Source organism: Octodon degus, unplaced genomic scaffold (assembly GCF_000260255.1).
Source record: "Octodon degus isolate 3935 unplaced genomic scaffold, OctDeg1.0 scaffold00041, whole genome shotgun sequence".
NCBI lineage: Eukaryota > Metazoa > Chordata > Mammalia > Rodentia > Octodontidae > Octodon > Octodon degus.
This window is the reverse complement of record NW_004524617.1, coordinates 4,835,685-4,851,874: the sequence shown is the minus strand read 5'-3', so window position 1 is coordinate 4,851,874 and position 16,190 is coordinate 4,835,685. Positions and strand designations below refer to the sequence as shown.

The following is a 16,190-nucleotide window of genomic DNA, read 5'->3' as shown; positions in this document are numbered from 1 at the left end:
TCTCTCTCTCTCTCTCTCTCTCTCTCAAATAAATAAAAATAAAAAATAAAAAAATAAGTAAATTAAAGTAAAATAACTAGCTAGGAAGATGGCTTAGCAGAATAAGGGCTTGCCTGGCAAGTGCAAGGGCTTGAGTTCAATCCTTGATTCTTCAAAAAAAAAAAATAGTGAATAAGTAAATATATTTTGTGTAGCATTTATAAGTTTAATTCATTTTAATTTTTCCAAGATAGAATTGTGTCATAATCACCACTAGATAAAATACTTCACCTTTATTCAAGCAAATATTTTGAACTTACGATTATGCATGTGCATTTTATGTGAGTTGGACATCCTTTGCATTATATTCAGAAAGACATTGCAGACATTCATCTCTTAAAATTTAATATATATTGTACACTTTACCTGTGGACTTTATTATCATGACTTATGGAAAGGAACATTTAGTTTCTCACCCTCTACATGTTTAAAATCAACAATAAAAATTTGAACAGAAAGAAAACATAATTTCAACTTTAAAAGCATTGAGTAAGTAAATTGTTGAGAGTGGCTTTTGCAAAGCTTATCTCCACTTCAACACAACTCTATAGTATTGATCTAATCACCACACATCCCAGTTAATGCCAAAGAACAATGCAGATTATCCATTATACTGCTATCATTGAAAAACACTGAACTATGTGCACACATTCTTACTTTGTTTCAAAATTCCACAACTAAAGAACTCTGGAAAAGGAACTATACAGGGTCCATTGTTTATGTCACCCTGTGGTGATTATTCTCTGCTTTGATAAATGTGCTGGTGTCTTTGCTTTATATAATTTTTTTAAATGATGGGTTTTGCAAGGATGACAAGTCAGCCACAAGATGTCTGAAAATGACCACCACAAAGGGTGAGTCTCTCAATGCCGTTACCTCCTCAATGTGGATCTGGTGTGAAGGGGCACTGAGGATTTGTTCCACATCATCACTCGGGAACTCAGCTTGACAGCAATTCCCCATCTGGCCCTTCCCCTGCCATCTGCTTAACCCAGCCATGTAGTCCCGTTGGGTGCAAAGAAGGTACAATGTAGTTCTCCACACGGCAAAGGGGTAGAACTCGGAGGAGTTCCACTGAGTGAATGTAGGGCAAATTCTGTCTAGTTTCAAAGACACTGCCTTGTCATTTTCTTCTATTGATCACACTGTCTTTGCTCCATCTCCTCAATAGACATCTTCTCATCTCACCCTGTAAAAGATTGCATTCTGCAAATCATTGGATCCAAGTATAACTACATGTTCATCTGCCTAACTATCCCCAGGCATGTTCTACTTTCCCTACAATTCTAGTGACAAATTTTGTGATTCAGAGTTTAAAATACATTGTATCCAATCCTAAACTTTACAGAGAATCTGAAACATAATTCACAGGTTATGGGTTAATGACTATATTCAGTCTGATGTGAAAAAAATAAAAACTCATTATTTTGTTCCAAAAGTACTGTCACTTCTAGCTGTATTTCTTGTCCCAGGTAATAGCAACATTAGATTCTAATTCTTCGTTCCTCCCACTCTTGGCTATCTTTATCAACTCTACATTTGTGTCATTTAAGGCTATGCTGCCCAGTACTTGGTGGAACATCAGGGAAGATGTTCTTATGAAGGATGTGGGGGAGGGGAGCTGAGGCTCTTGAATGTGTTTGAGAGTGGTTACAATATGATTTTCATTTTAACCACTAGATTTTGAGTAAAGCTTATTATCCTGCATTAGCGTAGGTGGTATCATCCAATCAGTAGAGTGTACCAAAGAAAAAAGACTAAAGATTCTGGCAGAAAGAATTGAGCCTGAAGTGGCCAACATCGTGACCTTCCTGAGTTTCCAGTGTGTGGGCTCAACGCTGCAGATTTCAGGCTTCAAACTGTAACACCAATACTGCATTGGAATTTTCAGGCTGGAGCTTCCTCTTCTGAGTTCCAGAATCTTCTGCAATAATGCAAAGACAGCTGAGCCAAACGTAAGGTAGGTGCTTACCTCATATATTCAATGTCTGTAGGAAAGGTCACAGGGCCCTTAATCTGCAGCACAATATGCCCCGGGGTGTGGAAAAGTTTTACCCAATAGATAGCACACCTGTTACTTCAGACGTCCAGACTATAGATGTCCTCATGCTAAATGAACATTTCTTTCATGCCCATTTTGACTTTTGGGGAAGAGACGGAAGTAGTAAGATGTTGTGGAGAAGGGGGACCACGAGACCCTACTGATTTAGTGGAAGGCACTGGCCTGGATGGAAATGCTCACCAGCATTCATCATGCTTGTCATCTTTCCTAAGAACACCCACCAAAGAGCAAGAACTGCAACCCAAATAGCAAACTAGATGGTGTAAGTACATTGTAAGCAAGGCAGAGTATTTGATGGGCGATTAACGACAATGTGCATGGAATAAATAGCAGAGTTCATGTCTTGTAGGGTGGGACTTGGACAAAACTGATGTGTCTGGGAGGATTCTGGTGCCGTTGGGAAGAAGTGATACAAAATAGCCACGTGCACAGGGCCAGGCCAACACCTCGGGTCTGGAAATTAGAATTGGGGGTGGGGTTGCTGATGTGGGTCTTGCCCGGATTTACCCTGCAGTGAAATGGCAAGGAGAGACTTTCCTGGGTGGGTGCGTAGTACCAGGCAATACAGGGAGGAAGCCCTGGCCCTGGTGTATCAAGTGCTGAAGACCTAGGGTGCATGCGGCAGACCAGGACAGCTGGAGAACAATCGGCGCCTGCCTTTACCCAGGCAGAACCTGAGCAGTGACTATGGGTGGATGGAGTCTCTTCCCTCCCTTTCAAGGACACAACCAGGTCCTGGGTTCTCAAAGAATGGTGTCCTGTTGAAACGAGTCAATTTTCAGGACTTCTCTTAAAGTCTGGCCTGAGAATTTTTAAGTGTGACACCATTCCCGTGGCACTACACCTTGAGTTCAACTTGAGAGATCATGGTAAAACCCTCAAAGTATGAGTGTCCTTTGAAGTCATGGAAAAGAAAGGGCTGTGTTCTGAAGAATTAGCCAAGATACAGGAGGTAGAGGAGACCTGGGCTTAACTGGCGTCAAATTGGATGGTTCCAGGGTTAATGACAGGCTCGTTCACAATGGGAGCTGACAACTCCAAGCTTTGTAGGTGCAGGTATTTGGATGAAGATGATCTTGCATTTGTTCCGGGGGGGAGGGCCTGTTCTGAGGATAAGATGTGTTCTAACTTTACTGAACACAAGGGCAGAGGCATGAGTAAAAACTAAACTGATATGCAAATATATGACAAATAGGGAATGTCAGACAAATTATGATAAGCCTGAGACCTAAGGCATGAAATAATCCCATTTATTTCTCTGTACTCAGGCCAGGATTGAAGTCTGTTTGTGAAGGAAAAACTCAGATCTCCCTGAGGTTCAGGGAAAAGTCTCTTCTCTTTTTCGTGGGCGTTTTCCTCAGAGAGATGAGTGGGGCAGCTGTGTGGTGCTGGAGAGGGGAGCTGGCTTTACCCTAGAATGGTGAATCCAGTTATCTACCTCAACGCATCTACAGCAGTAAGTGCGGCAAGGACCCTGAAAAGGGGCATTTGCTTTTTCACTTTCAGAGGTCTGTAAGACTCCTTCTTTTCTTAGTTTATATAAGCACTTACTGCTCATATGAACTAAGAAAAGAAGGAGTCTTACATTGTGCTTCCAGTGCAAACACAATGATGTCCCACTAGGCAGAAGCTGATAGCACTCTGTTCCCATAAACCTGGATAGTCTAAGACAGCCTCTGGGTCCGTGGCCTAGATAATAAGGTGTAAAATCTTGCAGCCTCTTGATCTATGTCCATATCAGAAGACAGGAAAGTTCTCCCAAGGAGTATCTCAAAGGAATTTATCTTTACACTGTTTGGGGATATTTCGAACCTATATATGGACTATGGCAGAAATCTGAGCCAGGAGTCCAAGGTCACTAGGTAAAGTTTACTAGAGCAACCTTCAGTTTCTGCTTGGTTCTCCTGACCTATACAGAAACCTGAGTTCTTAATTTGAAAAGAAGATGGTACAGGAAGTCCCAACATTTGAAGGAGTTCCAGGCCGGGGAGATGGCTCAGCGGTGTAATCACCTGCCTTACAAGAGCCAGGACCTGAGTTTGATCCCTGGTACTGCATGGAATGCAAGCAACAGCACCATGGGCACACAGTGCCAGCCACCGAAACCAGGCATGATACTGCATGCCTGCAATCCCAGCACTGAGGAGGCTTTGACAGGAGGATGACTGCAAGTCCTAGCTGTGTAGTAAGAACTTAATCAAATAAACAATAGATTTTTAAAAATTGAAAAAAAGAAAGTTCCATTTAGGTAAGATATTTGTCACTTGGATTCATTCACAGTGGATGAAATGAATCTCCTTCAGTGCACCAGTGAATGATCAGAATTTGAGTGCTGATAAGTCAGGGGTCTATTGTTCTTTATTCCTAAACAGGACTCCAAAGAATTAATTAGATAGGACCTATCTGCTTTCACCATCTTTGCACAGAGGAAAGCTGGGCCAGCTGCAGCAGAGGATGCCACTGAAGGATTTCCACTTCATTCTCACACAATAGACTAAGTAGAACAGGAGCCGGGGGTTCTTCTCAGTCAGTGGTCAGGAGGACATCTCCAGAGCCATCTTCATCAGGCAAAGGTGTTTTCCCTTCGTCTGAGGAGCTTGTGCTCTCTTGTTGTCTGTGCTCCATGCACTGCCATCACTGGCTCTTTACTTTCGAACTTACTGCCCTTAGGGCAGTATTCATGCTTAGGAGGCAGAAGTGTAACCTCTGTGCTCCTCAGAATCCAAACCAGATGATATGAAATACACAAGGACACCAGATTGGGCCAAAAGAGAAATATTGCCAACTCATCTTTGCTTAACTGGCGCTCTCCACTCACACAAAGTCTGCTGTCAGTCAAAGGGCTCAAGAGAGGTCGCAGAGAGCCAATCCCACCACTGTGTCCTAAGTTATTTCTTTCTCAATACAATCATAAGTAACACTTAGAAAAGGAAGAAAGCACAGCATTTATCCTAGTCTCTGAGCTCCACACTACAGTGGTCCAAAGACCCCATACCAAAGAAGGCCAGCAAATTTCCACACTCATCATGCTCAAGCATGAAAAGAAAAGGCATAGAAAGGAAAGAAAAACACAATGCAGATGATCAAGAAAAGGTATAGGAACTATTTTCCTCAGGCCTGAGGAAGAGCTTCTGTCAATATAGAGGGTACTCGGCATGGACTTAGAAGAAGTTGATTTGACCAACTACTTTCACGACATTGTCAGCAAAAAGAATATCTCAAAGAATGAGAAAGTGAATTGTGACAGGGCATTTATCACATATCAGTGTCCTCATGAAGCTTTGAGAGTGACAGTCATAGAAACCAACAGGACCCATGAGGAAAAGAGCTGAGAATGTCTTAGCGAGATGAGAGTCTAGTCTGGAAAGACATCCTCTCTTTCAGGGGGCACAGAAAGCTCATCACACATGATCTTGGGAAGCTGGAATACCTAGAGTACTGCCAGGTACCTGACAGTCACCCTGCATAATTGGAAGTCCCATGCTGTCTGTCCAAGAGCCTATGCTGAGGGGACAGTCCTAGCGTGTTGGGCCAAGATCAATGAAACCATCCCCTCTGCCTTGTAGTATGGAGTGAAAAGGGCTGTGAGAGAGAAATAAGAGTTACTGCAAAGCAGAGCTAACCTCAAGGATAGCACCATAGCCCGAGCCAGTGAAAGCTGCAGGCCCAGGTGAACAGATCCTCGCACGTGGTGGGGAGAGCTCTCCTCTTTATTGTCAGAGACATAGGTCCATGTCTGTAGGCCTTTAAGGTGGGAGCAATTTCAGGGAACACAGAATGATGTACCTTTGGGATTCTAATCTAATGGGATGAGAATGAGGTCTGTCTCTTTAGGTTATGTTCACATTTTCCTTCTGCATCGTATTCTAAGATTATAACATCTGTTCTTTGAATTTCTTTAGCAATGCAAGAGTTGTGATATTTTGTATCAAAATTGTGGAAATTTTCTTCTTCTGCTCATCTGGTTAAAAATCACATGATGACTTAAACTCTGAAAAGCCACCAGGAAAACATTAACATTTTAGAAACTGAAAAACATTGTGGTGTTCAACATTTGCTTCTTAGTTCCTGTCTATTTAATACAACAACAGCTGACCTGCCGTGGGTTTGTCTTGCTTACTCTTGAATGAGGGCTTAATCACAGCAAATCGGATGCCCATGCTCTCAAACTTATGTATTCCATAAACATCCATTCAACGTCTATCTTAAAAAGTGCCGTGCCAGAGGGCCGGGGAAATGGCTTGGTAGAATAAGCTCTTGCCTGGCAAGCACAAGGGACTGTGTTCAAAATCCCAGTTCCACAAAAAAAAATCCAGCTCTATGGCAGGAAAGAGGGAAGAAAAAGCCCCCCTAACTAACCACACAATTGCCTGGTCCACAAATACCTGCCATCCAAAGAAATGCAGTGCAGAGACTGCAAACCTGAAGGGATTAATGAAAGGTGAAGCCCAGAAGGAAGGACAGAGGCTGGAAAGGACAGCAGTCAGGTGGGCATTGCCTGACCGAGGTAGCACAGAGTCCTGCTGGATTGTGTCCAGATGTTCCCCCAAGGCATCAGGCAGTCATGGAACTGGCTGAATCTAGAGATTGTGGTTGGATCGTGGTCCAGTGCTGGGAATGGAGGTGGGAGTACTACACTTAGCCCAGGGAGGGTAGCCTGCATGCAATCTAAGAGAGGAAAAAGGCTTGATCTTCCCTTTTTCTCTTCTTGCTTTTGCCATCTTCCACTGCACGGACCTGCTGCCCCTTTAGCATGTGCCACCCTGCCCTGGAGCCAGCTGATTATGACATGAAAGCTGTGCTGACTGTGAGCTAAATAAACATTCCCCTGTAACTTTCAGTGTTGGTACCTTGTCCCAGCAATGAGAAACATGGAACTAAGACAGGAGAGAAAGGTACTGTAATTTCCCCATGGAGGCTGGCTTCAGTGAAGCTGCAGGGTGAGCTGGGTGAGACTGTGCAGGTTGGAACAGGAGCCAGGCCTGAAGGAGTTGCATCCCAGAAGAGAGACACTGACGCTGAAAGGCAGAAATTCTCCAGGCCATTACTAAGGGATCAGATGTAAAGCAGAGACAGTCTCCTTATAAGGCAAGGAAGGAAAGTGCCCCATGTTCCTGTCCCCAAATGTCATCCTCAGTGCATGAGCAGGTTTCTGTGCACATGGACACAATGGTTTTGTGTGCAAGGAGGGAGATTTCCAAAAGGTGTATGGGCAAGGGATACATGGGAGCCGCTGTGTTCTTCCAAGTTACCCAGGCTTTGGGATCCTGAGCCAGTAACCATCAAAAGGGCATCCTATTATTTAATTTTTCTTTTGAAAATGACTTTTACTAATGAACATAAACATTAGTGCATCTCCTCAACACTTTTCAAGAAAGTCCCCATACTTTACAATAGTGGTCTTGAACTTACTCCATGCATTCTTTCACCACTATCTTCCTGCCCGCCAACAACCCCCGCTTGTGGTAGCTGCCATCATCCCTCTACTTTTCTAAGGTTGGCTTTTTAGGTTCTATGCATTAAGAGCATCATGCAGAATTTGTCTTTTTATGCCTGGCTTATTTCATTTAACATAACATTCTCCAAGTTTACCCATTTGCCTATAATAAATACATATAATTTTATCTGTAGATTAAACAAATATCCCACTGCCATATTGGCAAATGATGCCCTTGGTGGGTTTGAAATATAGAGGTACTGGGTATTGAAGAAGCATTTAAATGTGATCTTAGTGGTAGATTTTATATGTAATAACGGAATAAAATTTTGTCTGAATTTATTTGTTTATTTATTTATTTTTATTAAATAATTTTATTAAGAAAGAAGTAGCAATGAGAGATTCAAAACAAGTTAGTAGGACAGTTACAATAATTAATACATTGCATATTGTTGTCTTTGTGCTACTTATTCATAGTACAAGATGCAGACATGATATATTGTCTAAATACTATTAGTTCAAATTTTCTTCTCATTGAACTAAAAGAAAGTAGCTGTACATCCATGCTTATACATATATGTATATTTCACTCCTAAATGGTCCTTCATTTATATCTCCCCTTTTTGTTTAGTTTTGTCAGAGATGGGTATTCCATTGTCATTCATATATTGTAGGTGCATGAATTCAGCAAAGTAATCCAATATAGTCCTATCATCTATAATAGTAATTGGGTTATCTGTAGGACTGGTAATGTCAGAAGTTGTTGACTTGAGCCTTTTATAGCTCAACATATGAATATGGTTTTACTTTTTATACCTCATGTTTATACTTTTCTGCTGGATAGTTAAGATGAAGATAAAGCAAGATCTATACAACAAAAATGTAACTTTTGTATCTGACAAGGTCAGTCAATTCCTCTCAAGATTTACCCTGAAACTCTGTACCTCAGTTTGTAGATCCTTTGTCAGTGTCAGCCATGTGAATGAGTCACAGCCATTGCTTGACCAATCTGCTCTCTGTCAAAGCCTGATAAAATGATTTCTTTCTAGGTGACTCACCTTAGGCACATTATTCATCATCGATCAATATCCTCTGTGGCCCCATAATCTCCTTGATCAGAAAGTTTGGGACACCACTGAGATACAGGATGTTAGAGTACAGGTTCCCTTATGTCCTGAGTCCTCACTGATCTTGAAGGGCTAGGGCCAAAATGTTGGCTGTCCTAGCAGCCCTTCTTTTTCTCTAATTAACTGGTATGCAAAGTAAAGTTGTTAATCCTCCAGAAGAGAAACCTAATGATATTATTACCCTAGAACATAGGCTGTTAAGCTGAACATCACTATCTGTCTGAATATCAATCTTAGACATAACATAGATTAGGTATTTTCCTTCAATATTTGGTATGCTAAAGTGTAAATACGTACAGAATGAGAAAATAAAAAATATGAAAATAGTAAGAAAATAGGAATAAACAATTACAAATTTTTACACAGACATTTACAAATCTAATCATATACAGCATTTTAGCATGACAGTCCTATGATTTTTTTGTCTCTTATTTTCATTTATTATCTTTTTTTAAAAAAACATTTACTTGGGAGAGTATAGCAGTAATTGGTGTGACATTAGAAGCAAATCACTTTTTTTTGTTTTTCTTAAATTTTATTCATTTATTTATTTATGTGTGTTGTTGTTTATTTATTTATTTATGTGTGTTCTCTCTTTGTTGTTTAATCCTTAAGTTCTTACTTTCCCTTTAGTTGTGATATACATTTCAATTTTTATTTCTTCTTTTGAGTTCTTACACTAGAGAGACTATGTATTATGCCTGTGGGTCTGCTTTATTTCACTTATGAGTATATCTTCAAGTGGCATGGTCTTATATATGAAGACTTCAAGTTTATCATTCTTAATAGCTGAGGAATACTCCATTGTATAAAAATACCACATCTGTTTCGTCCATATCTCAGGTGACCTGCATTTTGGTTGTTTCCAGCATTTGGCTATCACAAATTGTGATGTTATAAACATAGTTGCATATATATCACTATGATATGACGTTTTGAGTTTCTCTGGGAAATTCCCAGTAGGGGGATAGCTGGTTTAAATGGGATTTCGAGTCCTAGTTTTTGAAAGATTCTTCACACTGATTTCCATAATGGTTGCACCAGTCTCCATTCTCACCAGAAGTGGAAAAGGGCTCATTTTTCTCATACCCTCTCCAACATTTGCTGTTGGTTGATTTCTTTATGATAGCCATTCTTTCTGGGGTGATATGATATGTCTGTGTTGTTCTAATTTGCATTTCATGATGGCTAATGATGTGGAATGTTTATCACGTATTTATTAGCTTCTAGAATTTCATCCACTGAGAAGTGTGTGCTCATCTTGGATGCCCATTCTGGATTGGCATCTTGTTCACCTAGCCTGTCCCTAATTTGGCTAGCTCTTGTCACAGTGTGCAGTCTGTCTTGTAGTAAAATGAATGAAAATAGGTGTAGTTTACAGGGAATAGCCAGTGCATGACACAATGGTTTTGGATGCATCAAATGAATTTTGCAGAGATTGGATTGTATCCACTGAATAAATTTCACCTGCTCTGACATGGACTGACTTACAGTGAAGGGTATTATACGGATTAATGTTAATCCTAAGTAGGTTTTTAACTTATAAGGGTTTCTTTTCCTAGAAAGTTGCGAAATTAAAATATTCTGCATCAAAAAAAGAAAGGCTATTGTTTTAGACTAGCAGCAAATGACAAATTAATGGTAAGAAATACTGTATTTTTCCAAAAGTCACCCACAATGGCATGTATTTGCTCTGTTTATATCCTGCCTCACAAGACATGCTCTACAATGCAGAACACACAGAGCAAAACTATGAGATGCACAAATGCAGGTGTCATGCCCAGTGTTAAGCAGCTGGCAAGAATAGGCAGGGGTAAAGGACCCAGATCAGAAGTAGAACAAAGGCTCCGCACTGCCAGGGTGCTTGGTTGGAAGATCACTTTGGATCCCTTCCTCCGTGTTTGTTCACTGGACTCACAAATACATCTCATTTGATAAAAGAAGGATTGTGCTTTAGAGTTGGGTATCAATTTCTCATAAAGAAGTAGAAGGTGATAAAAGGGAAAATACAGAGGAAAACACTGTGTGTGTCATGAGCATACTTTCAAAAAGTACCATTTTGTTTCTTTTATTTTATTGTTTTCTTTCACTTTTTATTAGAGGTTGTACTGTGCATCAATCTCAAGAGTGAACACTTACCTAGACAGGCTCTTCTACTGCTACACTATGTCTGTAGACCCTGAAGTTCTTAGCTTTTTACTGCCATAGACCTAAGAAAATTTGACTTCACTCACAAGAAAGGTTGTTGCCATGAATCTCCTGGATTAGAACACATAACCCTAGGAAGTAAAATAGGAGAAGGATTAAGATGTGGATGATGAGGAAAGAAAGACATAATGTATCTTGTCAACATGAATATATACGCAGAATGAAATGTATTCAAACATAATGGGCTTAAATTCATTCATTCCAGACATCCCCCTCCTTTAGAATGTCAAATGCTTTTGTATAAAAATGCACGCTATCATTTCAGGCACATCAAGAGAGGAGTAGCTCAATGCTTTTTTCTTTAAGGCACATATTTCTTGGGTCTCTAACTTATGTTACAAATCCTCCATCCTTGACAGGGACAAAAGCTCTGTAAAATCTATCAGAGAAAAATTAGATCAGGAATAGCACAACTATGGGGTGTTCAAGTGTATGCTTGCCGATAGAGCAGGGTTCAGGATATGTATGCCCATTACAAGGCCTTCTCCAAAGACAGGAGCACCGTTCCAGGAAGAGTGAGCCACAGAGGTTCTCCTTCAGTTGTCATAAAGGTTCCCAGAGAGTCCTCCTTCTTGGCCTGTCAAAGTGAACATCAGCATTTATTCAAGGTCTTTCTCTCACGTGTATCACGTGAGGGACCATAAGTGAGCACAGCGTATAATGTATCCATATGAGAGTGGCCCACAGACTCATGATCCTTCTCTCAAGGTCCCTGTGAGCCTCTGGAAGGATACCGCTGACATGCATTTCCCTGCTATAGTTACCAGGAAGATAGAGAGCTCAGTCTGAGGTGTGCTAGCAAAGAGTGTATGAGAGGCACTTCCTAATGTCTACCAGGAGCAGAAAGAATACTGCAAGGAACACTGAGATTTCAGTCCATAAAGTGTGGAGACTCTCAGAGTCATCCCTATGTTCAGACATGACAGAGTCAGACTCTCGCATCTGACACAGGCATCAGGAACTCAATCAGAAGCACTGGAAATATGTGGGACTTGGTATCAGTCCTTGGTCCACAGGATGCCAAGGGAGAAATGTTTGGCTTTCTTCATGATCAGAAATACAGTCTGCCGCAGAGTAGACACTCAATATACAAATAGATCCTTCCACAGCTCTCTGAGACACTTTTCACTGATGGGAGACCAGGCCACTTGTACCCAGACAAGGAGCCCTTCACGTCTACTTACTGGACTCCAGGGAATTGAATGTATTCGGAAGGCAGGTCTGCAAGAGCACAGAGAGAGGATGCAGTGACCTAGGAGACTCAACTCAAGGAAGCTGAGGGAGGAGAGAGGAGAAAGCGTGATGCTAATATAAGTGACAGCAGACACCCTGGATGTCTCCACGCCACACATAAATTCAGGGGCAATAAGGGAGTTTGAGGGATCCCACAAATATTCAATTATTTTTAATTTCAGCATTTTCAAGTTAACAGCATAACTGCCCAGAAGGCACTGACAGCCCTTGTATGTACCATCTCTCCCAACAATATGCCCACCACCATTCACAGACCAAAGTTGCACATCAGCGAAGTGTATCCTGTATCACTAATGAAAATATTTGCATAACATGATAACTGAATTTTTGGTTTGCACTTGGGCAGCATCTGTGTATAGCCCAGAGATTGATTTTCACTAATACATAATCACAGGCAGTCATTGAGACATTCATTCAGTGTTCTTTCATTGCTATGCAAATCATCTGGGTCCCACCTAGACCTGGCTGTCTTCCCTTAACTCTCTGGCAGCACTGATGTCTCTTAGGTCTTCCATAGCTATACTTTATCCATCTATGTCATACACATTATTCACTATGTATGCTTTTGAAATTACCTCCTTCACATAGCAGCATACGTGTACAATTCTTCTGCATCATCCCGTTTCCAGAGATAATTTCTTTGTAATATAAACACTGTTCACTTGTGTGCATGTGCCACAGGCTACTGGTCTATTCTCAGACAACAAAACATCTTAAATGATGCTCCATTTTCACAAGTAGGAGTAAATCTACTATACACATACATGTCCTAGCTTCCATGGTGAAAGGTTTCTAATGATATTCTACTAATGGAGAAGGCCATTTCTCTATCAGAAGTTGAAAGAAATTTCTAAAGTGCCTTCACTGTGGTTTGCTGTTCTCATTAAATCAGTAATTCATGAACACTATCTTCACCCAGCAACCAGATGCCTGCAATCCATGGCCCCTGCGTGTTCTGCATTTCTCTGCCTCCCTAGCATACCCACTGCATCTGTGCACATGCTCTAGGCCTGGCTTCGTGCACAAGTGTGTGCTTCATGCTTAGTTAGATCTCTTGCAGGCCTAGGGGGAGACCCAGAGGCTCAAGTGTGCTCAGCATTCTGCAGGACAAAAAGGAGGTGTCCTCTTCATGCTGCTGTCGTCTTGTAGGTCATGCTCCCAAAGTCCCCCTTTGCTGAACCCTCCAGGGATTCAGAAAGCCCACTTCCCAATCAGCACTGCTGTGCTCAGTCTTCTGGATCGTAGCTTCTTCAAAGCATGGACGACAATATAATATTTCCCTTTCAATTGCAAATTAATAAATAAGGTGAAGGTGAGGAAGTTCTCCTGTGCTTCTGTATCATTTTTGCTCATTTCTGGTTGTCTTTTTGTTCAGTTCTTTGTTACTGATTTGTTCATTTCTAATCAGAGAGTGCTTGCAATTTATGATCATGGGCATTCTGTAAATGTTTTGTATAAATATTTCCTCCTACTCTATTCAGTGTGTTGTCTCTCATGAGGATACTTCTGGGAAAGAAAACGTTGAAATTTGTGAATTCCCAACTGTGAAGTATTTCTTTCATAAATGCCCCTCATGCTTGCCATCAGGTGTAGAGGAAGTGAGACCACAAGTCTGAGCGACCACTCAGCAGTCAGCAGAAGCGAGAGACCATGGGTCTCTTCGTGGGTCTGCTGAGGGCCCTGAGTCACGAGCTAGGGCTGGAGAATTGCCTGGCAGAGGAGGCTGCTGAGCTATCAAATGTACCCTCCCTGGCACAGCTGGGTCACTCAGGCACTTCTGTGGTTCCCTTGTTTGGGTCCTAGGGAGTTTAAAGCGTTAACCCACACAGCACAGAGAGGAGGCCCAGGTCCTGTCAAGACTCACCATGACACCCTGGAGGATAAACACAGAGGGATCTGACTACTGCAGAGCTCAGGGAGACCCACTGAATCTAAGTCTCTTAGATCTGTTCTCTTTGTCTGATTTGCACCGAAAATTAGGTCAATGAATTGCTACTCTGACAGAGAATTTTCTCTTCTCAGCATCCTCTCTATATTTTATCATGTAGTTGAAAACTTCGATTTTCCAATAATTTATTCCTTTTTTAGTTTGGACTTCTTTGCAGTACCAAAGGATTATAGGCATTCTGGGTAGTTGGCACATGTCCACAAAGCGTGTTTATTCTCTTTCCGTCTCCTGAGTTTCTCTGGTATCCCTGTTTCAGTCAGTTTTCTCATTGCTAAGGCACAGTTGCTGACACACACAAGTTAATGGAGGACCGTTGTAATTTGGCCACAGTTGTTTTGTAAAGATTTCAGTCCCTGTTCAACTGACTTTAAGCATGGCCTCCTGGCAGAGGACAGACTGTTCCTGATGAGGCCAGTAGGCGGCACCAAAATGCTAGGGAGCCTGCTTTTCTCTTTTCCCATCCAGTTCTCATGCCTATTGGCTGTTGTCCCCAAGCCCAGGACAGGCTTTCCCGCTGTCCACATTCAGTGCCATGCTAAGCCACACAGTGACCTGACTTAGTAGTCACACTCACTTAGCACATATTCCTGGACCCTTCATCCGCATCACACAGCCTAAACCAAGGCTCCCAAAGCACCACCTAAGACCTCTGGCAGTTCAGAGTGGCATCTAGAAATGTGCCCTTGGAGTTTCCGTCCTGCTGCTGCTCGTAAAGCACAAGTCCACAGCCAAATTTCAAGTGAGGCCTGTGTTGGTAGAGATAAGAGCACTTTAAAGATAAACAGGAAGCAAAACAGAAATGAAGGGGTTTTTAAAAACTTTAACAAAGAATTGCCATATCGTTACAAATATTAGCTGGCAGAAAGTTTATTTCCAAGAGCCTGACAGTGATATTTATTTCACTCTTTCTAAAATTCACCTTAGTCTTTTCTTTCAAATCTACGCTTATAACTGGTTTTTCAAAATTATTTAAAATAAAATCTGAATTAACCTGGCACGCACAAAAAGCACAAGTGGCTATAAATATCTTGTATCTGTCCATCCAAGAGATAGTAAAATGCTGGAAAATGTAAATGGCTTTCAAACAAATAGTACATGTTTTCATTAAATTTTTCAGTGGATTTGAGAAATTGTTTCTTTAATTCTACAGATGATTAGGCTGACCTTGTTTTGTTTTTTTGTTTTTTTAACCTGGTACACAACTCCTGACTTTCTATTTGCCAGCCAGGCACTGTGCCTCTGAGATATATCCTCTGCCCGGTTTTGAACTCCTTTGTGTGAATTATGAGAATTTTTTTTTACTTCATATTGACCGTACAACTTCCAAATAAATTTGGAGCAAAACGTTAGATTCATGACATTTCTCAAACTCAAAGCAGCCCTGTGACAGAGATCTCTTTGAAATTTCAAAGTGGAAACTGAACAACTGTATGCAAAAACAAGTAATATCTTAATCTCTCAATGAACGAAAAAAAAATGAAAGCAAATGGAGCCTCCTTTGAATGATGGGCAACCTGGCACTAACAAATGTAGGGTTCATTCATAGTCCTTGGAGAGTGGCTTCAGCTCAGTGGGGAGAAGGCATCATTACACACATAAATGTCAGGACTGAGAATGAGAAATCAGAGAGAACCCCAGCAGAATATCTGGACCAATAGCTGCCTATTCTTTCTTTCTTTGTTTGTTTCTTTCTCTTTCTTTATTTTCTAATCTCTTTAAGGCAGGGTCTCACTATGCAGCTCAGGCTGGCCTTGAGCTCACTTTGAAGCTCAGGTTAGTGTCCAACTTGCAAAGATCTTCCTGCCTCAGCCTCCCGAGTGCTAAGATTACAGAAGTGTACCAAAACACCCAGCCTTAGCACTATCTTCTCCTAAACCAGGAAGACTGTGGCCACCGAAAGACCTCACTTCCAGCATGGAATTCTCCGACAGCAAAGAACTAAACATAAAAGGAGCAGGTTCTGTGAAGTAAGCGGCAGAGCCACAAGGCTCGGTATTTCTCTAGTGAGCACCTGGAGGTGGACTAGATGTAGCTTTCACTGAGACAGGAACCAAACAAAGGGTAGCTCCTAAGGGCCCCATTCTGGCTGTGTTGGGAAGCCCGGAGCAGAAATAT

At 41.4% G+C, this 16,190-nt stretch overlaps 1 protein-coding gene across 1 annotated transcript in view; it reads left to right on the top strand.

The window, feature by feature from the left end:
* Window positions 1-16,190, top strand: part of LOC101588346 (melanoma-associated antigen B6-like) — a 50,709-nt gene that overhangs the window by 18,244 nt on the left and 16,275 nt on the right. The window contains exon 2 of the mRNA XM_023715411.1: window positions 1,931-1,999. The gene's annotated coding sequence lies outside the window, so the exon portion shown is untranslated. The remainder of the gene's footprint in view (window positions 1-1,930; window positions 2,000-16,190) is intronic.